At 43.4% G+C, this 27293-nt stretch overlaps 1 long non-coding RNA gene across 1 annotated transcript; it reads left to right on the top strand.

Moving 5' to 3' along the window:
* Window positions 1-10975: 10975 nt before the first annotated feature.
* LOC132684897 (uncharacterized) lies at window positions 10976-24986 on the top strand. Its single transcript, XR_009612858.3, has 3 exons — window positions 10976-13451; window positions 14334-14582; window positions 24610-24986. It is a non-coding gene; the product is annotated as an uncharacterized LOC132684897 (long non-coding RNA).
* The last annotated feature ends 2307 nt before the right edge of the window (window positions 24987-27293 follow it).

Here is a 27293-nt window from a genome sequence, read left to right as displayed (position 1 = left end):
TTTCTCCTATACCTGACTTGGAGAACATGCTTCTGGCAGAAGAATACTCAAAGCCAGGCTCAGTGACAATTGATAATGGAAATGGAATCTTGTCTCTGCAACGATTTCTATTCTCCGTCCTGTACATGTGTTACTGCTTCCGGTTGGCTTCTAAGTGCCAGCAACAAATGGCATTCTACCTCAGGGCCCATTAGAGGTCATAAGTAGGGGAACTATGTGTACCTGCAACTGTGCCAAAATTCACTGGGTAGGAACATGACAAAGACTGTTGTGTTCTACTGTGTTCTGTCTTGGGGACTCAGAGCAGTGGGGGTGGGGGGGGTGGGGGGGAAGGAACAGGGAGAGAAGGCTGGCAAGGAGTTTGAAGTTCCTGCTGGCAGTAGACCTGATATTCCTTCCCTTGAGTTCATCAGATACAGCAGCTTAACATCCTGGGGATAAAAGACATATGTCCTCCTAATTTTAGGAGAAACTCTACTTTTAGATATTTAAATTCAAAAGTTTTTCTTGATCAGAAAGATCAGATTTTAAATTGTTTATCTTTTTCACCAGAATTGTAAAGAAGAAAGTAAAAGTCACTTGTATAGAAAAGTCATTTGTATAACAAATGTTACTAATGGTTACTCTGTTAGATCATTATTTTTTAAACATAGCTGGGATCATGCTTTATTTATATATAGCTCTTAATCCTGATTTATTCACTAAACACATCATAAGCTTTCTTCTCCTGCCCTTAGATATTCTTCATGAGCATAATTTTCATTGACAGCATCATAATTACCTTATGGACATACCATAATTTGCTACCATTTTTCTAACATTGGACATTTAACTTCTTTCCAGTGTTGTGTTTCATTGTGTGCCTAGTAGTTGTCAGGGTGGTTTTGTTTTTATGGTGGTCACTGGGAGGTCACCAATGTGTTCATCATCCTAAGACCGTCCTGGATAGCCATTCTAAATTTCCACGTATTTGTCATGTAATGATACCATGTGAGCGCTTGGGAAACTCCCCTAGGAGGTCATTATGGCTGAACAGTGGTCCACAAGAACTTTAAACATAGTCTTTGCACATTTATGCTTTCCAGGAAAGAGTTGCCTTCCCCCAACTAAGTTTTCTGAGTTAATGCCGTTCTCCAGGGAAGCCTATGGGGAAACAAGATTTCTTATTTAATGATGTGCCATCAGCTCACTTAGTGCCAATTTTACATCACCCAACAGAGGTTTGGACACAATATTCTCTTACTTTTGTGTATTTTCCTGTGGATGGTTCCTTGGAATAATGATGTTAACACCTCCAGGAGAGTTGACACTCAAGCCTAAAGTGGGGATTATCATGATTGAAAGCATCATGATTATGCAAATCTAATCAAACTTTTCTTTTTGGCAAAATTTGTTACCATCTTTTTTAATTCATTCCATGCCTTATTCCTACCACCACCTGAATACAGTAGGCTGGTAAAGTCACTGCAGTCTTCTCAAAAAGTGACATTGAGACAGGGTGCAGAGGCTAGGGGATTTTTAAAGAGACAGTTACGAGATGGGGCAGATTCTGCTGAGGTGCCCATCAGTCTGGTTCTTTGGCCTTGCTAGTGGCATGCCTCTGTACCCTGTGGTTTCCTGCACTTGCCTTCTGTGGAGAGGCACCACGTTCTTTGGATCTTCTCCAGACCTTACAATCCCAAATGGAAATTATGGAACATTTTGAGGTCTTAGAGCCAAGAAGTGACCTGGGAGTGCTTTGGCCTCTCCTTCATCCCCAACGTCATCCTCAGTAGGCAGTGATACTCTTGGTAAAAAGTGGCACCAACGACATGGACAAATACACACCATTTGCTTACACTGATGTAATGCATCTTTAGAAAATTCTGCCTCTCCTATCGATCTGTGTCATATGGTGTAAATAAAATTATCGTGCTTGCTGGGCAAAGCTTCAAGACAATTGTTTGCCAGCCAGCATCCTGCCACCAGGCCCCTCCTGTGTACAAATTCTGGATCTGCTTAAAGAAGTGGCTTTTAATCGACTTTTGGATTATGGATCCCTGTGAGACTCTGAAAAGCTGTGGATCCTCTGTAAGAAAAACATGCACAGATGCCCACATCTGTCACACAGTTTCACGGGCTTTGCTTTAACCCTGACACAGATTAAAGTAAAACAAAATAAAACAGCAAAATTCTTCTCAACAGGCCCAGACACTCTTGAGAAAAGAAAACCAAGGCCCAGAGAAGTCAGTAGTTCATTGTGTGACAGAACTGGGGCAAGAATTTAAGTTAGTAATTATTACCTTCTCCATATTTTAGGGACTTGTTTTTTTAGTGACGCGTAGCCAGGGGTTATATTCAAAATATTGACCACAAACAACTGCCTGTGAACACAGCTGGTTTGATGAATCCATGATTCTCTCTGTCAGCCGGGGGCTTTGTTGCCCCGAGATGGAAAGAGGCCCGGGAACCAGCGAAAGACTTAAGCACCAGGGGGAATTTCTAAGTAAGACAGCAGGCTGATGGGGGCATGCAGGGCCATGACCTGCCCGGGGCAGCAGCTTTGTTCCCTGCCCACAGAAGGAGCAGGCATCCAACACTGGATGTGAATGAGGCCACAGCTTGACCACCAACAACTGTGAGCTCAGGGATGATTCCCTGAGTAATGTGCAGTTTGAGATTTACTGGGAGACAGAGCAACTGATTCTGGTTTCCTGGGCAAGTGTTTCATATCAGGCAACTGAGTGCTGGTGTGGTTAAACCATAGCACCCACACGGTCCTGTGCAGTATCATCAACTGCGACTCAGTGATGTGGACAGCGCTGCCCAGGCTGGTTGTATGGTTTGCATAATCTCTTTCTTTGCGAGATGCTTCTCCTCCACCCCAAGCAAGATTTCTCATCCTCTTCCCTAGGGTCAGTGGAACCTTAACCCTGTAATGGGACACAGAACTCACCTAATACAAACCCCTCCCTGCTCCCCGACCCTGCTATACTCTTGCCTCCCACTTTATAGTTATGGAAACAAAGTCTCTGGGAGGAAAAGCCATGAAACGTTCAGATTTAGTGCTGAAACTCCGTTGTACTGCCCCCTGCCCACTGTCATTCACATTACTTGCTCACTGGGCCTTTAAAACAAAATTGCATCTTCATAGAAATTTTTTCTTTGTCAACTTCCTGAAATATATTCTCTTCTATCATCCTGTGTATCTATCTTCTGGCAAAACATATTATCAAAAGTCTCAAGTCAGAGCAGATTCCATGGGACAGTACTCTTGCAGGGAAGTCAAAACTGCCTACTGCAAACAAATCTAAAGAGTTTTCCCGAATCTGTTGTGGGCAAGTTTGTTTGGGGTTGTGCATGGGGTCTCATCTCAGAGGACCATTCCACGGCCAGAGCCACGATCTGTCCTGTGATACGTGCCGCTCTGTGGGATCCCAAAGCATTTTTGGTAGCTTTTCATTGCCCTAACCTTTCCAAACTGGCAAAGGAAACATTTCCTGCCCCTTACTGTTTCTCAAAGCAAATATTAGCTTGCAGTATTTTACTCTCTTAGCCTCCAAAGAAATCTACTATTGAAACGTTGGAAATGGGGATAAATGAGCCCATCCTCCAATCTGTTTACTGCAATTCCCTTAATTGCTAAATTGCCCCATGCTGTTTGGCTTTCTATGATATTTTTGGGCTTCAGTTGAGCTCTGGAATAGGTAAGGTTCTCTGGGTTGTGTCAACAGGATTATCACAAATCCTCTTTCTAATAGCTCTGCGTGCATTGGCATACATCAAAGTACTAGCTTCAGCTGCCAGATTCTCCGTATTCATGAATATCTGCATATAAAAAACAAGGGGTTTTATTTGCATATGGATTAAAACAGGATGTGGGTTTTCCTGTCGTTTCTGTTCCCTAGAGTAGAGGTATAAATGTGCAACGTTTTTCCTTGCACTTTCATTGTTACTTAGGTTGTGAAGTATACTTTCTTTCTTTAATTCCTTTTTTTCCTGATTATGAAAATAGTATGTGCTTGTGAAAGTTGGAAAATGCCAAGTAATAAGAACAAAGACATCTTCCACAACCTTACCTCCCAGCTGCGTTTCGATGTGCTTACGTTACTACACAGTATTCCCCCCAGAAGTCTTCAGCAGACTGTATATACAGCTTTATCCTTTTCTTTAAATTTAACAATATTTATATCTCACAACATCTTCAGATGTTTTTAAGATGGTATTTGGATACCACTTTAAGGGCTGCATAGTTTTCCATCATATGGGTGTGCCATAGTTATCTAGGGGTTCTCTAGAATGCTTCCTTTTATTATTTTTACTGCTGTAGATAATACTTCGTTGATGATTTTTGTGCATTAAGTGTTGGGTATTTACCTTCAAATACTTTTTTCAGAAATGGTATGATTTTGGAGGGTTCTTTTTTAAGGTTCTCGATAAAAATGACTGGCTTTCCTTGTAAAATAGTGTCCCTAGCACACTATGAGAATGTTTATTACATCCAACTTCAACAGCTCTGATATATAAATAAGTAAGATATGTACATATCCCCTCATATCCTGCGGACAAGAGTGGTTTCCCATTGTTGTGTAGAACTTAGGCGTCTTTGATTACAAGTGAGATCAAACTTGTTCCCTATGGTTGTCAACCTGTATTTCTGCTTCTGTGAACTTTCTCCTCTAATAATTTCATGGGTGGTAGTTTAGGACAGAAGCTCAGCGCCACGAGAACACCAGTGTGTGAGGTTTTTCTGTACAAAACAGTACTACAAAGCCACAAGTACCTTTCTTCCTATCAGATGGACTCTGCCAATCCTCCTTAGACATGCATGAGCTGGGAGCATTTCCTTGTATTTAAGCTGATATAAATTTTTCTGCCTAGAACCGTGGGGAGCCAGTCTTAAATGAACCCCTACAGAAATGCCATATGTTGCTTACGGCAGTGGGGGTCTCATTTGGGATGACCGAAATAATGTTCTGTCATTAGCCTGGGGGTCATGCCAAGAGGTGGGCAATCACTGGAGATGAGGTCCGGCACAGTGGAGGTGGTCCTGAGCAGTTTCTACTCAACAGATGCCTCTAATGAGACATCTGTGCCTGAGGGTTCCGTTTAATTGGTATCTTCCTCCTCCTTCTCTGCTCCTGTCGTCAGGCAAACCAATTTGGGACATTTAAATGGTGCCTTCTCTGAAGTCTTCTTCTTAGTGTTATCTTCAGGAAATAAAGGCTCCATCTTGCAGGGCTTAGGTAACTGGAATTATTTGACACTTGGCATTTCCCAGCTTCATGGGATGGAATCCAAGAGAGACAAGGGAGAGCAGTGCTGATCATCCCATGGCCACTGTCACCTCAGTGGAACAGTGAGTGCTCCTCCCAGTTGGGGGCGTGTGTTCTTGGTTGATTGAATTCAGTCATTTTGCAGATAACTAGAACAGCAAAATGATTCAATGTTAAAATCTAGAGAGTCGATGTGATCATTTCATCATCTCACTGCCTTCCGACTTATCCTGAGTGAATAATGAATGTGCCTCTTTTGTTGTATTCATGCTGCCATTTGCTTTCTGTGTGGTCTTCAGCAAACCAAGGTCTGAGAGGAGAAGTAACTCACCCAACTCAAAAGAGAAGTGGGACTACCGGGAATCTACATTTCTTTGCAATGCATTTTCGTGTACTCCTAGACTCTATGACCCACCCTCAGAAGGAGACATCCTTTGAGTCGTTTTTTCATCTCGAGGTCTCATCTGCTTACAATTTGTCGCCTTGTCCCCTTGTGACCTAGGACATTGCATATCTGAGATGGATGACTGGGTCACGGGTAATATCTGTGACTTGGGAGTGTTTTCCTCTTTATGAATCCAACAAGCCTGTGCAGCTCCCCGGTTTTCTTTATTAGTTCCACATGCTAACCATTGTGCTAGCCCAGCCAGATCAGTCACTGTCTCTTTTTGACCCCAACCCACAGCTGTATATTTTGGGGCTCTATAGAGATTCCATCTGATTCTAGTTTAGATTGATGCCCCACATAAAAAGAAGTTGAGATGGAATTTACCAGTAGGAAGTCCTGGGAACAGGAGCCCCATAAAGAACTCAAACCACGGGGGCAGGTCAAAACCAAAAAGAAAAAATGAATCCATGTGTACTTACAGCTAGAAGTCACCACGTGTGCGAGTGGTTTCTTATGGGATAGAGGGTAGATTAAAGCAAACAGCACAACTGAAAAACAAATACTAAAAAACAAAAACCCCCACATCATCCTTTTAAGTGTGGGATGAATTTGGAAGCAACATTCGTTCATTCATTTAACAAATGCTTGTTGAGTATCGTCATCTGCCAGCCGGCAATTGTGCCAGACTAAGAATAGAGGCAAGATGGTGGCATGTGTTCTGTTTGGGCTTGGCCCAGGAGGCACAGATGTAAGAGAGGAGCTAAAAGAACAGGATAAGCCAAAGAGATACCTGGTGGTTTGATGGGACAGAGAGGGCAAATCCCAGGTAGAAGGAATATATGTTAGCTTCCTACTGTGTCACAAACTGCTGCCACAAATTACCACAAACTTAGTGTTTTGAAATAACATAAATTTATTGTCTTACAACTGGGAAGTCAAAAGTGCTAAGATGGGTCAGGAGGGCTGCATTCCTTCTGGATGCTCTAGGAAAGAATCAGTTTCTTTGCTTTTCCTAGCTGTTGGAGGCCGCCCGCGTTCCTTGGTAAGTGGCCCACCCTCCATCTTCAAAGGCAGCAGCTTCGAATCTTCCAGTCTCTCTCTGTGTCCCTCTGCTTCCCTTATGATGTTGCTTTCTGTTTTATAAGGACCCTTGTAATTTAAAATACAAAACAGATGGGGGTACCTGGGTGGCTTAGTCGGTTGAGCATCCAACTTTGGCCCAGGTCACAATCTCGCGTTTCATGAGTTCAAGCTCCCCGTAGGGCTCTGTGCTGACATCTCAGAGCCTGGATCCTGTTTCGGATTCTGTGTCTCCCTCTCTCTCTCTGCCCCTCCCCCGCTCATGCTCTGTCTCTCTCTCTCTCTCTCTCTGTCAAAAATAAATAAACATTAAAAAAAATTTTAAAGTACAAAACAGATGAACGTCAGAGAAGAGAAGCAAAAATAATATAAAAACAAGGAGGGGGGCAAAACATAAAAGACTCTTAAATACAGAGAACAAATTGAGGGTTGCTGGAGGGGTTGTGGGTAGGGGGATGGGCCAAATGGGTAAGGGGCATTAGGGGGGGACACTTGTTGGGATGAGCACTGGGTGTTATACATAGGAGATGAATCAGTGAAATCTACTCCTGAAATCATTATAGCACTATATGCTAACTGACCTGGATGTAAATTAAAAAACATAAGTAAATTTTAAAAATTAAAAATTAAAATAAATTAAAAAAAATAAAAGGTGACTACATTGAATTGAACTGGATCATCCAAGATAATCTCTCATCTCAGGATCCTTAACTTGATCACGTCTTATAAGTCCCTTTTGTCATGTAAAGAACATATTCACAGGTTCTGCGGATTAGGGTGTAGTCTTTAAGGGCCATCATTCAGCCTCCCATAATATAATAGCAAGGAAATGGGATATTTTGAGACATGAAAGATGATTTTTTCCAAATGCCTACGTATACACATTCACATTTACACAAGTACTTGTGTTGATATCTTCTTGATAATTTTTTTAAATTAACAGACTATTTTTAAAACACTTTTGGGTTTACAAAATTTGAGTGAAAAATACAGAGTTCCCACGTACTCTGTGATACCCCTTCCCTCTGATTAACATATACATATTAACATATTAACATATGCATTAGTGTGGTATGTTTGTTACAATTAATGAGCCAATATTGATATTATTAACTAAGGTCCATAATTTGCATTAGGATTCATTCTGTTGGACATGCTGTGGGACTTTCACAGGTGTATAATGACGTGTACACACCATTACAGTATCATTCACAATAGTTTTATTGCTATAAGAATCCCCCATACTTTACTCATAGCGATCATTTAAAGTTTTCCTTTTCTGTGAGTTTTAGGAAAACTTTGGACCCTTTTGCACTAATGAATGTGTGACTTCCCCTAAACACTATAGCCTAGTGTTCTCAGGTGTGCTATAACTTGTCATGACCCCAGATGAGATTAGTTTATAGTAGAAGCTTTTGCACTGGAGACAGTGGTATGCCAGAATCAATCCATCATGACCTGTGAGACTCCATTGTATGCATCTCTTTCTAACTCTGAACTCAGCGAGGTCGTGTTGATAGTTTGAAATCAACCATGGTAGAAGTATTTACACCGTGAACATCAGCAAATTCTACAAATTGGATCCCCTTCCCTCCACTGGCCTCAACCCCCCACCCCCAAGAAAGCCAGTTATTAAACACTGACCAGCACACGACTGCCTGTAGTTCTCCCATTGCCCTTTTATCATGGCTGTGAAATGGCAAAACTTCTTGCCTCTTTACTCTTGTCCCGCACCTAACCCCCATCCCAGATTTGGAATGAGAATATACATCTAAAACGCATCCATTCTTATGCTGTGTAATCCATTTTGCAACTAAAAGCCGGTGTGAACTTTTGTCACATCATGTCATTCTCTCACTTAAAACTTTCCAAAGGCTTCTCGTGGGATTTAGGATAGAATACTGACTCCATATCATGACCAAGTCCCTTTTTATTCCACTAGTCCCCTCTTACGTCTTTCTCCCTCTCACTTACCAGGTTCCAGTTATTCTGGTCTGCCTTCTATCCTTGGAACATGCCAAGGCTGCCTACCTACGGCACCTTCGCACACGATTGCCCCTGCTAGGAGCGATGGTTGATTCCCCATCATTTACTTCTCAGCTCTTGGACGTCTTCCTGTGGCATTCCTTTTTATTTTTATACCCTGTGTTATTTCTTTATAGTACAATATTTGTCACCACCTGAATGGATCTTGTTTATTGATTGGGTTACTTGTTTATAATCTCTCTCTCCTCAGTTAGAACATAAGATCCATGAAGGTAAGCACCCGTCTACTTTATTTACTTTTAGGCACCATGGGTGTGCTGATGTACAACCACTGTGGATGCTTTATAAATATTTGCCCAGTGAACACATATTTATCCAACAGAGCAGTATCAGCCTTGTCTCTGTCCTCAGAGAGCTTACAATCAATCCACTGGTGCCCTTGAAGCCAGGCTGCCAGCCAGATTAGAGCAATGGCGTGTTCTGGGACACAATCTGCAGGGACAAACTCCACGTTACGAGCCAAGAATTAATTACAATACCAAAGCAATCCAGTGCATTTATGTAAATTAATTGAGTTTAACTTAATTTCCAACTAGACTGTAGTCCCTTTCTTCCCCCTTTGGGGATTTTCCACTTCATAAGGTAAAACAGAAAAATTGTTCAGCTTTCCATCAAGAAGTGTGTTAGAAACCAGGGCTGATTCTGCAACTACTGATGTCACAGTGGGGAGGGAAAGGAGGACAATAACTTTTCTGAACCAGTATCTAGTCCGACTCTGTTGCCTTTTTCCAAATGTCTTTCTTGGTGATGCCGAAGAAGCCTACTTGCTTTCATCAGCTAGAAAGGGGAGCTGCTCAGCCAGAAGGTGGAACCGCTGGCAGCTGTTTCCCAGAAAAGCCATCCTACATTCCCTACATCTAAAACTTCCACTGAAACTTATAGGACTGAACTTTGAAAAGAGTGAAATGTCGTTAGAAATCTTTGCACCATCTTTATTCCTGAGTTGCTGCTGGTCTCTGGCACTCCAGTCTCAGATGCACAGGGAAACCTGCCCTTGTCCTGAATCCATGATGCCTTTTCCATCAGACTGCAGATCCCCATAAAATGTGCAAAGAGGTTGACTCTTGCTGCATTGACTCCTCTAGAGAAAGTGAAGGTTGCCCCAGCCCCCTCTCAAGCTGTCACTGAGAACAGTACTGGAGGGTGGATTTGCCAAATGTCTGTCAGAGCCAATGCTGGGGGCAGTGTCAGCAGGGAGCCTGAGTTACCTTTGGTGACATGATCTTTTCTCCCCCCTGTACCCTTCGACTGTTCTGAACCAATGACACAGATCTCAAGTTCCAGGGGACAGGTAAGTTACTCACCAGCTGATTCTTCCAGTAATTGGTGAGAATGAGCGAGACCTCTCTTTTATGGGCCTTCCTAAACCCACTATGGAAATAGGGGGTGGGTGTATGAAGTTTGCTTCAAGGAAGTCTTACTCAGGGAGTTGTTTGTCATGAGCGACACTGGCATTTAAGTTCCTCTCCTTTATTACCATAAAATACCTCCTCAGCATAGACCTGTTTCTCTCACTGGCAAACTTGTCAAAATGGCTCTCATGAAAAGGAAACAGAGAATGGGAGAGCCCACTGATTAGAAACTTTGAAATAAGTGCTCCAACTTTGGATATTCATATTTATGATTTATGCTACTGTCTGCAATAAAAAGCAATAATGGAAAATAATAATGAAACAGAGGTTTATAGATATTTCTACACTTGCATCAGAAATCCATCCTGCCCCCATGATTCCAAGTTGAGGATGGCAACCCTTTAATACATGGGTTTCACTTCCTCTGCCACAGCAGACATTGCTGAATGATTACCGCATTCTTTCTTGTTGAGCTGAAATGCAACAGAAGAATCCTTTTGGATATGGTGTTTTTAGCAGCCACTATAATTCATCAGAAATGTTATGCAAGGGGCACCGGGATGGCTCAGTCAGTTGAGCGTCCGACTTTGGCTCAGGTCATGATCTCACAGTTCGTGAGTTCAAGCCCCGCATCAGGCTTGCTACTGTCAGAGTGGAGCCTGCTTTGGATCCTCTGTCCCCCTTTCTCTCTGCCCCTCCTCTGCTCATGCTCTGTCTCTCAAAAACAAACAAAAATTTTTTTAAAAAAGAGAGAAACGTTATGCAAAATGGCACCCATTTGCCAGCCCTGTTCTAAGTTAATAAGATCTACTGTATGTGTGTGAATGCAGGTACCACTTGGAATGTCCTCAGCTGAAATACTCTCATGTTTTCAATTTCCATTTCAGATGCATCTTTTTGGGAAAACCGTTTTCTGCCCAAAGGAAATCAGCTTTCCTGTTTTCTGTTGTTATCAATATTGCTGTTTGGGTTCCCTTGAGTGTGGATTAAATGGCAGCTGAGAAATCTTGTTGGGACCACCTCTTCCCATTGCCTTTCAAAGTCAAGTCTTGACAAGAAATGAGTTCTTCCCAAAGATAAGTACATTGGAGGTTGGGTCTGGTGGTAGCTTCCTAATGAATTTGTGGTGCACAGATCTGTCCTTGAGCTATTTTCTGTAATGTTCTCACTGCAGTGTCCCATGACTGATCTTATTTCAGAGAATTGTATGAGTTTTGCAGCAAATTACAAGGAAGGCCTGGTTCCTAAAATCAGCTGAAGGCCAATTAAGGTTTCTTGGGGCGCTTTCCTTCAGCTGCAATGTCATCATAAATGACTCTCCAGTGCAGTGGAGGGCTGACATTTTGTAAGCTAATACTATATTTTGGGAGTGATTAAAATCTACATCTCAGTCACCTGCCTGACCAACTGCCAGTGGCCACAAAACAAAAAGATTACAGTCAATTCATATCCATTAGGAAAATGACGTGAAACACTATTGGTTTAGGCTCAGTGGGGCTTAATCTGATTTCAGGAAGAAAGAAGAGGTGTGCAATTAAAGGAGAGAGGAAAGGCAGAAAAGAAAATCAAATGAGAATTTTCCCCCAAAACCCAAGGACTTTTTGGTTTGTTCATTTCCATAAAGATTTATTAAGTACCTGTTGAGTTCTTCCCACTATGATAGACCCTGAAAGGGAGGAAGGAGAAAACACTAGCAATGCCTGTCCTCAGAATTTGCAGTGAAGTAGGGGGGAAATACTACACACTGAGGAGGTGGCCAGAGAATTAGCAGATTCATGTTAGTAGGAATTTAAAAATATTCTTTAGGTGCCTGGCACAGTTGGAAAAGGAAAAGAAGATAAGTGAGAAGGGATAGTTGACATCTACATGCTCTTACTGTGTACTTCACATTAAGTTTTACACATATTAACTCACCTTTACAACAACCCTACATACCATTATTATTCCTGCTTTATGGATGAGGAAACTGAGGCCCACAGAAGTGAAGAAACTTGCCTGAGATCACACAGTCCGCAAGAGGAAGAGCTGGGGTTTGCATACAGCTAGTCTGGTCCTAGAATCTGAGGTTTTACCATTATTCTATGTGGCCTCCCAAGGTGATGGGGTATTCCTGACCCATGAGGATTTTCATTCTCCATGGGGAGATTAGGTCTAGGTGTGGGGATAATTAAGCTACAGGTAGAGGGTGTAACAGTGGAGGCAGGGAATAGAGTGATTGATGACTTCAGAAAGGTGGGTGTGCTAACTGAACTCTGGACATGGATGTGTATATGTTGGGGGAAGCTCTGCACAGAGGGATAGAGAAGGTTCTAACCCAGGAAAAGAGCACGAGCAGAGGAGACTGAAAGAATGGCTACAATTTGCAGTTACTTGTTTGTAGTTGTCTAAGAAGAGAAATCATTAAATCAAAGGGTGCCTTCTTACAAGGACAAGGGTTTATAGCAGTGGGGACAAGAGCAAAGATGTGGAATCTGACAGACTAAGTTTAAAGTTCGATTGTGTCCCATGCTCCTCAAGTGACCTTGAGAGAGTTACCTAGCCTTTATCGGCAAATGCAAGATGGGAAGAATGGCTATAGAAGAATTGGGAAAGTCTCTCATCTTGTAACGGAGCTCATTTATTTACTTCTTCAAAAATATTCATTAGGAACCAATTACCTGCCATGTGCTGTGCTAGATGTTGGGACAATGAACAAGGCAAACATGAGTGTTGCTCTCTTAGAGCTTGTATTCTAACTGGGGAGGCAACACAATAAACAAGCAGTAATCAACAAGTAATCTTAGGATATGAGAGGGATTTTGAAGAAAACATAGGGTTGGGGCCAAGTAGAATTAATGGCTTTTACTGTGCCAAGGACAGTGTTTGTCAGGTAGGAGGCAATCAAAACACAGGAGCTTTCATTTTACATTTATTAATAGCTCCATCTTGAAATTCAACATGTAAGAGGAAGCCAAGGTATCAGATACTCTTTGCTGCCTACCAAGAGGGCATTTCTCCTTTCACCTTGCTTACAGACCCCTCTTTAATCCAAGATTCATCTTATGCCCACAGGCAAGGTGTTGGGAATACAGGAAGCTCAAGATGGATGTCTACATCTCCAAGGAACTATCACTTTCTACCAAAATGTGAGAAGAAACTCTGGAATGCAATGTCATGAGGATGGGAACTGTTGTGTATTCACTGCTTTCCCCCCAGTGCCCAGGACAGTTCCCAGCACAGAATAGGGGCTCAACAAATGTCTGTGGAATTATTAAACAGGTCAATTGAAATAAACATGGGTATATTTTAGAATCACACAAGCATGGCATAAAATTTTAAAAATCCAAACAGGTAAACATATTGGGAGTGCGACTTTATATTTTCTACCACTAGTGACATTTGCTGCAAATGTTTAAAGAGCTGCCTCTTAGGAATATCCCACTTGACTTTAATTTGAGCCTTATCACATATCATTAAGACCTTTTCTTAGTACTCTTTCCCGGAACACATTTCTATGCAGACAGCCCTTGTTCTCCAGGCCAGCAGTAGCTCTGAACAAGAGGGAATACCCCAGCATTTGCTTCTGAACTCCTTTTTCATGAGCCAAATCAGCATCCTCAGTCCAAGATAACTAGAAGGAAATGGGATCTTGAATGGCCCAGTTGGGTGGCCTTTGCTCATGCTATTTCTCTCACCTAATCTTGTTTCCTCTTGCTGAGAGCATCCCTCTCCATCCTGCAAAGCTTGCCTAAAAGCCCATTCAGCTTTCCCCACTTCTCTAGGCTCCAGCGAGTGGACTCTCATATCTCATAATCTGCATAGTATATTATCTTATCTATCAAAGGAATTAAAACATCAAATAGCAGCACAGGACAAAGCCAAGTAGAGCCCACATCCTGTTTCTCCAACAGGATGTGCATTCTATGAGGCAGAGGCCACGCTTTCTGCCTCTTTGTATTTTGTGTTGTAATATCTCTGGGTTAAGTCCTGGTGATGTTCTTAATGCTTTTGGAGACTTCGTATAGAAGACTAGAAACTCTTCTATAAGGTTACTATAAATTTTGAAGAGATAAAAAGTGTGAAGGGTCTCCACAATATCGAGTACGGGTTCACATTCCAAAGTTCCCCTACTGTTAGTAGTACATGGCAAGTACTCCATCCTTATTAGAAGATTTATTGAATGATCCACTCTCTGATAGCTGAGAACATATTCAATCCTCTTGCCTTATCTAGATGGCAGTGCCCATGCTGCATTTGAGACATGGGCTTCCTCAGACTCTGCTCTGAAATTGCAATGGAGGAGAAACCAGTGGTTTCAAGGAACAGAAATGCAGGGGAAGCTGGGCCAGCCTCAGCTCTACAAGGGTGGTCACCAGCTCCGGGACTGACAAGGGCCATAGTACAAGACGGAGACGAAGTGCCGAGTTCCCAGAGGCTGTTGGTAGTGGCGAGGCCTGTGCCATGAGCGGTGTCTTCTGGAAGGTGAGATTACCAGAGCCCAGGCACTCTAGGGGCTCTTGGAGAGTCACACAGTGAAGAAGTCTGATAATCACCAGCCCTCTGGAGGGAAGTGGCTGATCCACAGAAGCCTGTTCCTCTACTTTGGTCATTGTTACGGGTCTCACTATAAAAGCACTGAAGTAAGGATCAGTCAGGAGGCTCATGGTCATTATGATTCCACTGTCTGCTGAGACACAAACCAAACCACTCAGATACAAACAGCCAAAAGGTCATGACTCTGCTCACCTCTCTGGTCTGAGTCCTGGGCCAGTGGTGACCCCCAAGGAGTTGCCCATGCCAAAGTCTCTTACCACACTGAGTCTAGCCAGAGGACCAGGGCTGTAAATGCACTGCAGGTGATGCTGGATGATTCTTTAGAGGCCATTGGTGCTATCTCCTCGTTGTACAGATGGGGAAACTGAAGCCATGTAGGGGGAGAAGGGAATTGGACAAATCACATGACCCACTGATGTTAAATTTGGACTTGATTCTCCATCGTATTCTCCTTCCAACACTAAATGTAGTTAGAAGCCTGCTTCTGCTCAGAAGATGGAAAATGGCCTCTGACAATAAAAGCTGATTTTTAACAACCAACCCAAGAAAAATAGAATGCTTCAGCAAGTCTTTGGCCTGGATCCAGAGAGATCTTAGACTGTGAAGGGATGGATGGATTAACTCTTACCACCCTCCCAACCTGAGCTCTTTGAGCTTTTGTTTTGTTTTGTTTTGTTTTGTTTGCTTGTTTTTTGTTTTTGTCACCTATGGGGTTTGCAAATCCACAAATTTGATTGTCTCCTGTCATGTGGTTGTCACAGGAGCATGGGCCAGCAAGAGGTTCACATGATGGTTTAATCAATACTGCAAATAACGATAACAATATATGATAGTTAGCACATGTGCTTACTGTACCAGATGCCCTTCTAAGTCCTTTGCATGCATCAACTCATTTAAACCTCACAACTCTTATCAAATCAGTTTACAAATGAGGAAATTGAGGCATAGGAAGGCTAAGTAACTAGCCCAGGATCACCTAGTTTGTAAGTGGTACAAGTGAGATTTGAGGATAGTAAGTCTGACTCTGGAACCATGATGCCTTACTGTCCTGGTTGCAGTGAATGGCACTTTAAAACAGGGCTGTACTGTAATTTAAAAAAAAAATCATTGATTACAAATTCTGTCTCCCTGTCCTCAGGGGCTAGCAGTGGAATGGACCCTGAAAGGTAGTGCCTTCCCTCCCCCACCTTCTCCCACAGTGCTGTGAGCATTAAACCCTATCTCCCCTGCTGCCTTCTCCCCTCTCCCCACCAGATAGTTGCCTGCTTCGGTACCTTCAGAGGCTTTCCTGCAGAGGCACCAGAGGTCACTGATGGATTGACCTTTTATATTCCCTTGGGGCAAAATGTACAGCTTCTTGGTCCTTCAGTGAAAAATAGCCATTTGAACTCTCTCAACTCTATGAATCTCATGAACTGGGTCTCCAGAAGCCACTTGCATGACAGGAAACAAAAGGGAAGCCCACTCCTCTTCCCCAGAGGAGGAGTTAGAAGGCTGGAATAATTCATCACAGTCCCCACCCCTCCCGCCACACACACACACACACATGCACGCGCGTGCACACACACACACACATACACACCAGTGCTCCACTCTACCAATGGAACATTCGTGTTGCCTCTGAATTATGTGCTTTTGATTAATTTCTAAGGAAAAAAGATCAGCTTTGCCAGAGCCTATGTTGTGTTTTCTCTAAATCAGGGCAAATAACATTACTTCTGCAAATGTTGCCATTAGAATAGATTTATATTTACCTAGAGAGGCCGCTCCTGAGAGAGATGCAGTGAGAAGTTTATGCTACAGACAGAATGATCTTCTCTGCTGAAATGCGATTTGCTGCAGAGGGCTGTTTGGGGTTTGGATAAATGAGAAAGATAAACACAATGACTGCTGGTGGTATTCAGTAACACGATTACCCCTGGAGAATAGATCTCTCTCCCTCTTTCTGTGTCTCATCACTCATCATCTCTGCAAAAATTTTCTGAAATAGAGGATTGAGCTGGTAAGGCCATGACATATGCTCACGTCCACACCCACATCTCTGCCCATGCCCTTGGTCACATGTGCACACACATGCACAGGTGTGCCCAGGCACCTTCACACAGTAGCTTTTGGACTTCAGCTTGGGCAGAGGAACACTTTTTTTGTCACAGTCATCTTTCCTCTACCACCAGGTGGAGCATATTGGGTCCTCGAGAAACTACCAATATATTGGCAGGAAGCAATTTGTCCCACGAGATAAAGCTGTGAGATTCAGACGAAGCAATAACAAATTTAGCTCTAGAGCCTTGAGGTGCTCAAAGTTTCACTCTCATGGTTTCAGGCTATGGAATAAAATTCTTCCGTGAGTGTAATTGGCTTTGCATTGCTCCTGTGTATTTTGCAACTCAGTCAAAACTGGAAAGTGGACCCAGGAGTTCTAGATTCAGGCTCTGTCCTCTGTCTTACCAGTGTGGAGCTCTCATGCATGTCCTAGGCTGTTCCGGGTCTCCAAAGAGGAGCCAGATATAGTCCCTGCCCCAAGGAGCATCAAAGCATGACCCCAAAGAAGCTGAATGTAGGCTCAGAAAGTAAGAGGTACCGAATGAGAGGTGCAGGGAAGCTGCCCCAAGGGAAGCATCACCTCCGGCTGGAGAAGGAAGGAGGAGTACTGGTCTAGCCTTTGAGTTGCTCACGGAGGATATGGAAACTTTGGACAGACGATGATGGAGGAGGGAAAGCATTTCTGGCAGAAGAAACAGCATATTTAAAGGGAGACAGAGGACAGCGGGGGTGTGTACGTAGGGGATAATGGACAGGCACTCTAGGGCTCAGGGTACATGTGTGGATGTAGAAGAGAGGAACGTGGGTGGACAATGAAATGACTTTTCTGTGTTGCCTTTCCTGTCTTCAGCCACTTCGCTTCAGCCGGTGGAGTCACCCCCAGATTGATCAGAAGCCCCCTTTCCAGGTGGCAATCACTCTTGCCAACTAAGGATCATAAGGGCTCTGTGCTCAGGACAAGGCACCAAAATGGAGGATGCCCAGGAGAGGAAACATATCTTCTACCTACCTCCTTGTTGCCTTTGCTGAAACTCTTCCTTTCTATCTCCATCTGTTTAAATCATACTCATCCTCCAAGATGCAACTCAAATGCAAATTTCACAGCAAATTCTTCCTTAATGTTCCCAGCCAGAAGCAATTATTCCTCCTCCTGAGCCTTGAAATCCTGTGTTCCTCTGGGATGTTGATGGGATTCTCCTGTAAACAGTGGAAACCCCCAGATGCTTAACTGTGCCCTAGCGCCCAAGTTCAGTATGATCTCTGTGTGTCTATTCCTGTAAAAAGTTCTTATTATGGATCTTAAGTCAACTGCTGAACTGGGGCTTAATAAAGCATAAAATGTGCAAAACTGAGAAGATTAAAGGGTCAAACACTGTAGCTCTGATCTTTGAGTCAGCTCATTGGAAATGTGGCCAGCAGGGTGAGTGTAACAGCTTTGTTCCCACTCTTCTGATCGGGAGTCTGGGAAGGGACCCATTTCTCCTCAATCCCCAGGCCCTCCTGGATGGCTGGCATCTATACAGCGCCATCTGGATTCTTCCAACTGGCTCAAAACCTAACTATCTTCCCTCTCCACAAACATGGCTTCTTCTCTCTTTTCTACTACTTCAGTCAACATCAACACCATCTGCACAATTGTGCGATTGTACAACTAGAAGATATCCTTGGCCCCTCCTCTCCCTCACCCTCCATTCCCAATCGACCTTGTAACTTCATGTACATCATTCAGATCCATCCCCTTCTTCCCACCTTTCCCTCCAGCCCCCTAACCAAACCATTGCCACCCCCTCCCTGGATAAGCCCAGTAGCTCCTAACTGTTCCCATGCTGTCTGACCTCCCTCACATCTGTTCCCCCATGGGTCAGCTAGTTTGCTGTCACATCTACGGCTCGTTTTTGCCCTCGCTCCTGCAACCTGGCCAGGGCCTCCCTGTCGCTCTCAATGGGGCTGTTATTGCAGCCTGGTAGGTCGTGGCAAGGAATGGGAAACCATCCTCTTCAGTCTCATCTTCCCCGACTCTGTCTCTCCGCACTGTCAATGTCCTGCCCTTTCCTCCTGGCATTTGCAGACTGCCTCTCTCTCTGCCTGGGATGTACTGCTACTTTTCTGTTTAGCTTCGTCCTTGGTTTTCAGCTTCCCAGTGCTTCCTGGAAGTCTTCCTCTATCCAACAAACTTGACCACGGCATTCTCTTATGGGCCGCAAAGTGCTCTGTGCTTCTTGCTCAGCACCATTGTCATGATTTATAATTAGATAATAAGCAATGACAAGATTATATCTTTTCAACTACAAGATGATCTTTAAGGCACTTCCCAGCCTCATCAAGCTATCATTCTAACCCTCGGGTGTGGCACTGAGAGCTCTTTCTGGCCTTACCCTATTTCCCCAATCCCATTATAGCCAATCCTGGTTCCCAACACACACCCTCTGCTAAGTGTTGGGGGCTGTTCTCTCTTCTGGACTTCCAGCCTCCCATGTTCACCTACCCCTGTGTAGAATTTCTGAGGCATAACTTAAATCCCAACCTTTCTTTGGTGTGTTCTCCTTTTAAATGGCTTCATCCCTCTGCATTAGTTAGGATAGGCTACGTTTTGCTGCAGCAACAAATTTACCTCCAGTTGCAGGGGCTAACACACAACAGAGTGATTTCTCCTCCAGAATAAATATCCAGTGAAGTTCAGCAGGAGGCTTTTTTCCTCAAAGAAACTCAGGAACATAGGCTGATAAGGCCCTCATAACCTGGAATGTTGCTGGGAAAAAAGGGCATGTAGAAAGTTCGCGTGCTCTTTCTGTTTCCATTGGGAAGTGATACATGTCACCTCCAACTGCAACCTATTATCCAAAATGAATCACATGGCTCTTCCTAAATGCAACCGGGCAAGGAGGTGTGGGCGGCATCTAAGTATTCCCTAGGGACAGATGCCTCCACCAAGGCAAGTGAAATATTAGTGCAACTAAATTCTCAAGGAAGGTTTGCTCGTAGTCGACTGCATACCTATTGATTTTCTTTCTGTTCTGAACACAAACAGTATTTTATGCCTGGAGATCTTATTAATTGAGGAAAAGCTAGACTTTGGCCCTGCCTTGATATCATCTCTGTATTACGTTTGTCTTGTCTCCCTTACCAGATGACAAATGCCTTTAAAGCAGGGACCCTTTCCAATATTAATAACTTCCTCAAGCAGCAGGAATAAAGGAAAGAGCTGTAGTAGGAGGAGAGCCTTACCTTTCACAGTTTGCATGATGTTAGGCTAATTATTTAACCTCTGAAGACAGAAGAGCCTTGGATTTCAGAGCAAGGGTATAGGACTTCCTTTGTTTAAATACCAACTTTGTCACCTACTATTTGAGCAACTTTGGGAAACTTAAGGCCTCAGTTTTTTTGTACAGTGGAGATAATAAAGTAACTACCTTACAGGGTCGTTGTAAAAATAACGTATGCAGACTTCTTTGCTTGATGCCTGGCATAGGTTGAGCACCCAATAAGTGGGAGCTCTTAGTGGCTCTTCTCTGAACCCTGGTGTCCTCAACTGTAAAACAGGCATAGTGAATTCTGCTGTGCTTATCCCATTGCCTGGGTACCAAATCAAAATGAGCAGATGTTAACAGCACATTGTAAATTGCAAAGTGTCACATACTATTAGGTGTTTCTACTATTATTAGGTAATTCAGGAATAAAGGAAATAAATCCCTAACGCAGGGCCAGGCTCGGAGTAGGTGACTAGTAGATATTTGTTGACATGAATTAAATATAATTATTGAGAATAGGAGGCTTTGCTATTTAATATTTTTCTATTTAATATTGCTCGGCACTAGATGTTAGCCCTTGCCCAGGTACATTCTTGTTTGCATTTCAAGGGGAAAATGCTCAGCACACTTCTTGGCACATACAGAGATGTCCCTCCCAGTGGCATGGGCATTCTCCAGGCCTAGGAAGCTGTGTAGCTCCTCCCTTTTGTCCCCATCCATCATGCTTTTTGTCCCCCTGTCTCAGTGGCTTTTTGTCCCCCTGTCCCAGTTGAACCAGTGGTCCTGCTGTTTGCTTGGTTGCATCAGTATCACTGGAGAGAAACTAGAGAGAGTGTCTTTGAAAGGGGAAATGATCTGTTACGTCCCTGGACCAACTCATTTTCCACTTAAAGACAGGGCAGAATGCATCATATTTCTCTCTGAAGTCTTTATTTTCCTGTCAATAAAAATCTTGTTAGCTGCCTGACTGGGCAGGGTTTAAGATTGGCATGCTTATCTGGTTAATCCTGTGTCTGTTCCTTTATTAACCTTCGTTTGGTGTCAGACAGTTGGAGTGCAGGGATAGGTATAGTCAACAGTCCAAGGCTGTTAATATGGTTTGGAAACTTGTCCTTTCATGTACTTGACATTTGCCACTCATCCCACAAGGAACCATGAGGGACATAGCAAAGCATGAGAGGGAGCTGTGGATATTCATAATGTGGAGGGATGTGGGTAAGAGCATGTTCTCTGGAGTCAGATTGCCTAGGTAAGAAGTGTGTCTCCATCAACTTAGGACATTTCTGCACCTATTTCTGCTCCTAGTTTCCTCCTGTTGTTAAAATAATGAACATAAAGTACTTGGCACAGTGCCTGGAAAGAAGCAGGCAGAAAACGTTAGACTTGATACTAATTATTCACTTCACTGAGGATTAAAAAGCGCCTGTTATGTGCCAGGGGCTGTGTTGAGTGCTTGGAATGCATGCAACTCCCTGTCTTCATGGAGTTTACACAATGAGGATGAAGAGGAAGATGAAGATGTTGATGACCACACCGAAGATGACTCCTACCCTCCGGGAGCTTAAAATCTATTGGGGGAAATAAAATGACCTCCCATGTTGCCATGGCCTTACCCTGGGATACTTGCAGCCCAATAAATTTCCCCTACTGCACAGTGAGATCATTGAGAGTCCAAAGATTGTTCTATTCATTTCTGGACGTCTACTTTCTCGTTTTCTGAGTGTATTAATGTTTCAACCTCATGATAAGGTGTGGCCAATCATGGGTGAGAAGGATGGCTCATGGAGGCCCCATTAAAGCAGAGAAAATATGCTGGGCATTGTAGGACATAGTTCATTCATTTATTCGTCTGTTCACTCAGGAATACTTCCTGAGAACCTAGGAGGTAGCAGGAACCGTGCCAAACATTGAGGGGCACAGGGATGAATGAAGCATGGTGCCTTGTCACACTTCATCAGGCCAATGACACACATGAGTGACTATTTCCCTAAGGTCAGTGTGTGACAGATTGATGCCTCCATTTCTAGCCTTCATCCCCTTCCTCTACAGTATGGTCCCTCCCTTAGGGAGGAGGGAAGGAGTTGCTCCTGATAAAAGTGTGCTGATCAGAGAACAACCCACTGGAACACAGACCAAGGAAAATGATTCTATCCTCTGCCATTTGACTGGAACAGTGTTAGCAATGCCAGTGTCTCTAGAGAGGAAAATCAATTACGTGAATAACTGACCTGTAATTCAGTGAGAAAGATTTGACCCCTGAGTCACTACCATTTATAGTCGATACTTTGAGAGTTTGTCATGAATGACAAGAGAATGTTGATATGATAGCAACTCCAGAATCAGCTGGTCACCCTTGGGTGCCATACTTGTATCACAACAAATTCGTGGTGTCATCTTGTCAAGGCCCTGCTATTAAAGACAGGTTGAGGTCTCCGGGATGGAGATGACCTCGTAAGTGATGAGCATGTGAGAAAGAAGGAAGAGAAGGATGAGGAGGAGTAGAAGAGAAGCGATGATGGAACTTTACTTGTATAGTGCTGCCTATTCTGTGGGCAGTTCTGTGTGGTCATACAAACAACCCCATAGAGTGGACAGAAAAGGCATGTATCTCTTAGTTTCGGCTTCTTCAGTTGTAAGATGAGGCAAGAGATGTTCCCAAGGTCTCAAAACTAGCAAGTGTTAGAGAGCTCTCCAGACTCTGAGCTTAGTGCTTTCCCACCAAACTAGCCAGCTCATGTTGGTGACATGGATTTGACTAAGGAGACTTCTGGGCGATTAGATGGTTTCTCTAGAATACTAGTTTCTCAAAAATATTAACGATCTCTCTCTCTCTCACACACACACACACACACACACTTCTGTCAAATATGTCAGTGAATTACAAGAATAAGGAAAGTTAAATGGGTTTATTTATTGTAGGACTTCTCAGTGCCTTTATAGGCTCACATGACAAGTGACTTCTCGAGATGATTCACGATAGTAAGAAAGGATACGGTGACTTCCTCAATAATGGAGTTCTGTTTTCATGGATTACCTTGTGAGTAGTTCTCTAAGACATGTGTTTGCAGAAGCCCAGCTTCAATTTTTTAGTTTTCTTCTTTCATTCCCTCTAAAAACCTCTGAGAGACACCTCTGTGAACCAAGGAGGACAGGAGTGGTGGTAGCCCAATGTTTAGGGTATATTTGTGTCTGGCCTGGGCACCCATAATGTGCAGCCCTCTGTTTTTACACAGGTCTGTCCTAAGGCCTAATTTCTCCATAGAGAAGGACTGACCTGGAGGTCAGGAGGTCCTGCTACCACCCAGTGGTGTGATCTTAAGCAAGTCAGGTTCCCATGTTGGTACTCAGATTTCTCTTCTGTAGAGAGAAGAGAAACACTGTTAAGATGCAGCATCTTGAAGCCCACCCCAGAGATTGCAGTTGAGTGGGTTTGGGGTGAGGCCCTGCAGACTATAATTGTCATGCCAGGTGATTTGGTATGAAAGCCTATCTACACTGGGGCCCTGGCAAGATTTATTCAGACCAGTGAGGACCCCAGAGCCTCTGAACATATGACAGAGCTGGGATGAGTGTTACATGTCAGGTGTATTCACCCATCTGCTGCCTGACTCACCGAGAAGATGGGCATCCCCCGGCCCACATCTTCTTCTTAAGTAGGCTTTACTCTTCTCTTTTTATTCCCTCTAGTTGGTAATTTTTCACCAACAGCCCTCTTGGGGGAGAGAGGAAGATCCCTTTGTTTACCTAGAATTCACCACCTACTACAAGGCATTAAAGCAACCCATAAATTGTATCACGCTTCCAAGTGTGTACGCTGGAAGTAACACCACGGTGGTGGTAAAATCCATTTACAATCTGCTTAAGAGCCGTTTTGAAATGACGGGTTCTAGAAGTTGGCTCTTTTAGAAAGTTTTTCTACAAAACTGAGAGTTATGTAATGCCGAGCTCTGTTCAGAGGCAAGCTGCCAAAAGTCTTGGTCGCTGAAAGAACAATCACTTTCCAATTTCACTTCAAACCAGACATGGTTAAGGAACTTTAAAATGAGGGAGATTTTCAAGTGAACATAAATTACTTTGGTAATCAAACATGAGTTATTAAAAAAAAACCTTCTGAGAAATGAAGTAAGGCTGGGAATATGAGAGTACTGAAATCCTCTCCCCACAGGGGAAACTGGCGGAGGAAGTCTGCCGATGGGTGAAAAGTTCTGGGTGCAGTGTTCCTACTCCTGAAAACAAGATGGTTCTTAATAGCCAAGGGTATGCAGGTGTACTTCTGGTTTCTTATGCTTATTTTCTAGATACTTGTCCTCATCTTGTACACGTGCTCTTCACCTGGCTTTTTCACATAAAATTGTAACACAAACGCTTGCTCACATTGCTACAAATCTTGTCACAGAATATATAACTGCTGCATTGTTTCCATGGCACAAATATGCTGTAACGCATTTAACCATTGCTCTCTTGTTGGATGTTTCGGTTGTTTCTATTTTTTTTTTTTTTTCTTCTTGCAGGAGAAAATATTGTGATGAACTCTCAGGGCCTAAAGAGTTTTCTGTATTTGGAATTATTTTCTTCAGAGCGATTTTAACATAGAGTGAGTTCTAGTACCAAAGCAGTGTATTCGCCTCTAATTTCTTTCTTTGTTTCTTTTCTTTATTTCTCAGAATGTCGGGAAGAAGTTTGAAGACAGGCTGGCCCGAATTCACAGCCCAGGAGAGGTCTGACTTAAAAATAAATCCTTGTGTAAATTAAAAAAGGAATCTAAGCAAGCCTATCTATAAAGTCAGGATGTTACTGACTGTTAATTGGTAATATATATGGCTTAATAAGAAGACCATAAACTGGGTTCTGTTTAATTCTTTAAATCTTTTTCTGCATATATAGCATCTTTTTACTCACTTATTACAAAGTATCTCACATAACTCACCTAGATGTTTGGCCAGAGTGAATTTTATGTAGCATTGATATATGTCATCATACTGAACTTGTGTATTAGACATGGAAATATACTGAAACATGTAATTTCTCATGTTGCCATTAATACCCATTAAGAGAGTTGTTAAGAAAAAAAAAAGAGAGTTGTTTAGTTATTATTTGACCATTGTTCCGACTGAAGAACCAAAACACCAAACACCTGGAGGAGGGACTTGTCTAAGTTCACAAGGCTAAGTGCAGGCAACACCAATGCCTGGGGCTGTGTTTCCTGATTCTCAGACCTGCAGTTAATGGGAACACTTTATCACACTAAAGTAAATCAATTTTCATTCTTCCATTTATCTCTGCGTGCAATGAATGACAGAGTGACTATACCTAACAGGGGGTCAATATCGAGATGCTGGAAACAAAGAGATGAAAAAAATGATTCCGTTCTCAAGAAGCTACCATTAATGGGAGAATCGTAAATGCCAATGGATGACCAGCAATTTGATTATGCATGACTGTTACAGCAGTTAAATATCGAGGGCATGCAGAAGGGATGTAGGTAACCAGCAGGAAAGTCAGGGAAGGCTTTGCCAAGGCAGAGACATCTGAGATTATCCTTAAAGGAAAAATCTGTTTACAAGGCAGTGAGTAGGGGTGTGTGTTGGGGAAGGACACTCAAAATGGAGGGCACAGGAAGGTCATAAACAGAGAAGTGTTAAAGGGCATGGACTGTCCTGGGAACGGTGATATAAATTCAGTGCCGTCGGGTCCTAAGATGTGGTGGGTGCATAAATGGGAGACAAGGCACGGGAACTGGGTGCCAGAAAGCTTGTTGGTCATTCTGAGAAGTGCAGACTCAGAGCATGAGGTGAAGAGACTCAAGGGTGTGTTGCAAGTTGTGTGTGTGTGTGTGTGTGTGTGTGTGTGTGTGTGAGGGAAGGGGAGAAATAGATTTTTGTAGACAACCTTACCTGTCGATGAGGGTGGGCGATATACTAGAGAGGCTGACACTCGTAGCTGGGAGATCATTTCCGAGGCCATTGCAAGGAGGCAGGTGCAAGATCAAGATCGAGTCTAAGCCAGTGATAGCCGTCATGGTGAGAAGCACCAGATGGAAGAGGCACTGACAGAACTGAGTGTCTATTAAAGGCAGGGGGTAAGAAAGAATTGGCAACTGAGGATAATTTTAAGATATTTTTTCGGGGAAAGTGGAAAACTAGAGCCGGGAAATATAAGAAAGAGAAGGAGCTTGAGGGATGGAAGGTAAGAAAGGGAGTTACCTTTGTGGTGTTGGAAGGGAATCGAGGTGGGGGCACAGCCGCTGAAGATGGGAGGCTGTGAGCCGGGCAGGTAGGGCAGGACACAGATTAGGAATTGGGTCAAATGCAGCTTGTGTAGTTGAAAACATGGGACGGAGAGGGGACCATCCAGAGGCAACAAGCAGAAGGAAATAAGAAAAGAGAAAGAACTACACCTGGGAAATGCCAACCTTCATTAAAAAGAACTCAGCAAAGGAGACTGGGAAGAGAAAAGAGGCAAGAAAAAGCAGTAATTTGGAAACAAAGGGAGGAGAACTTGTTTCTCTGCCTAAAAAACTTCCTGCTAGGAAGACAGCAGCAGGATAAGAATCACCCAGCAAGGATTCTTTCGGCCAGTAAATAATCAGGACCGGGGACCACGGTGGTGTAAGCCCAAGGTGCTTGGTGGAACCAGGAGGTGTGCTGGTTCCAGCTAGACATGGGAGACTGAGGTAGATGCTGCGGCCCTCCGGAAAGAGTCTCAGGAAGCTGCTTCACAACTTGGCCTCTCTCATTTCCTAAAGCAGGCTAGGGGAGAGAAGAAAGAAGAAGGAATGATCACCAAGGCTCGCTCACTGGCTTTCTCGTACTCCAACTCCTTGATCGCATTTATTTCACCAATGCTATGAGGTGGGTGGGGGAGAGGAATGGTATCTGGGGAACCCTTTCCTCTGTCCTCATGTTTTCAGGCTTCTATCCAGACCCTTCCAGCGTCTCTCTTACAGAAGCTGCTTCCTTGTTTCAGTTGGTAGGATGGCCAAGGGTCTGCACAGCCTTTGGCCCACTGTTTTTTCCCAGGTGACTTAAGACCATAGAGTCCCTGATTCTCTTCTTGTTTTGGAAGTGACTTGATCTGTCTGATGCCCATTATCCTTTTCTACATCGCCAAGAGTAACCTTTGGGGAAGGTAAATGGTTATGACTGTTTAGCTCTTTTGCCCTAATTTGGTTTGGTTTTTGGAAAGGGTGAAATATTAGGAATCTTGGGAATTACTGGCTATGAATCCAGGCTGTATTCCCAAAGCCTGACGTGCCAGTTATTAAACTCACGTTGACCCTTCAATTCCACTCGTATCTGGTTTTATTTTATTCAGATTCTCATTTGGAGGAGAAGAAAAGCATTATTTA

Source organism: Panthera onca, chromosome D2 (genome assembly GCF_046562875.1).
Source record: "Panthera onca isolate mPanOnc1 chromosome D2, mPanOnc1 haplotype 2, whole genome shotgun sequence".
In the NCBI taxonomy this organism is placed as follows: domain Eukaryota; kingdom Metazoa; phylum Chordata; class Mammalia; order Carnivora; family Felidae; genus Panthera; species Panthera onca.
Note: the sequence above shows the minus strand (reverse complement) of the source record. Positions and strands in the feature narration are given on the sequence as shown.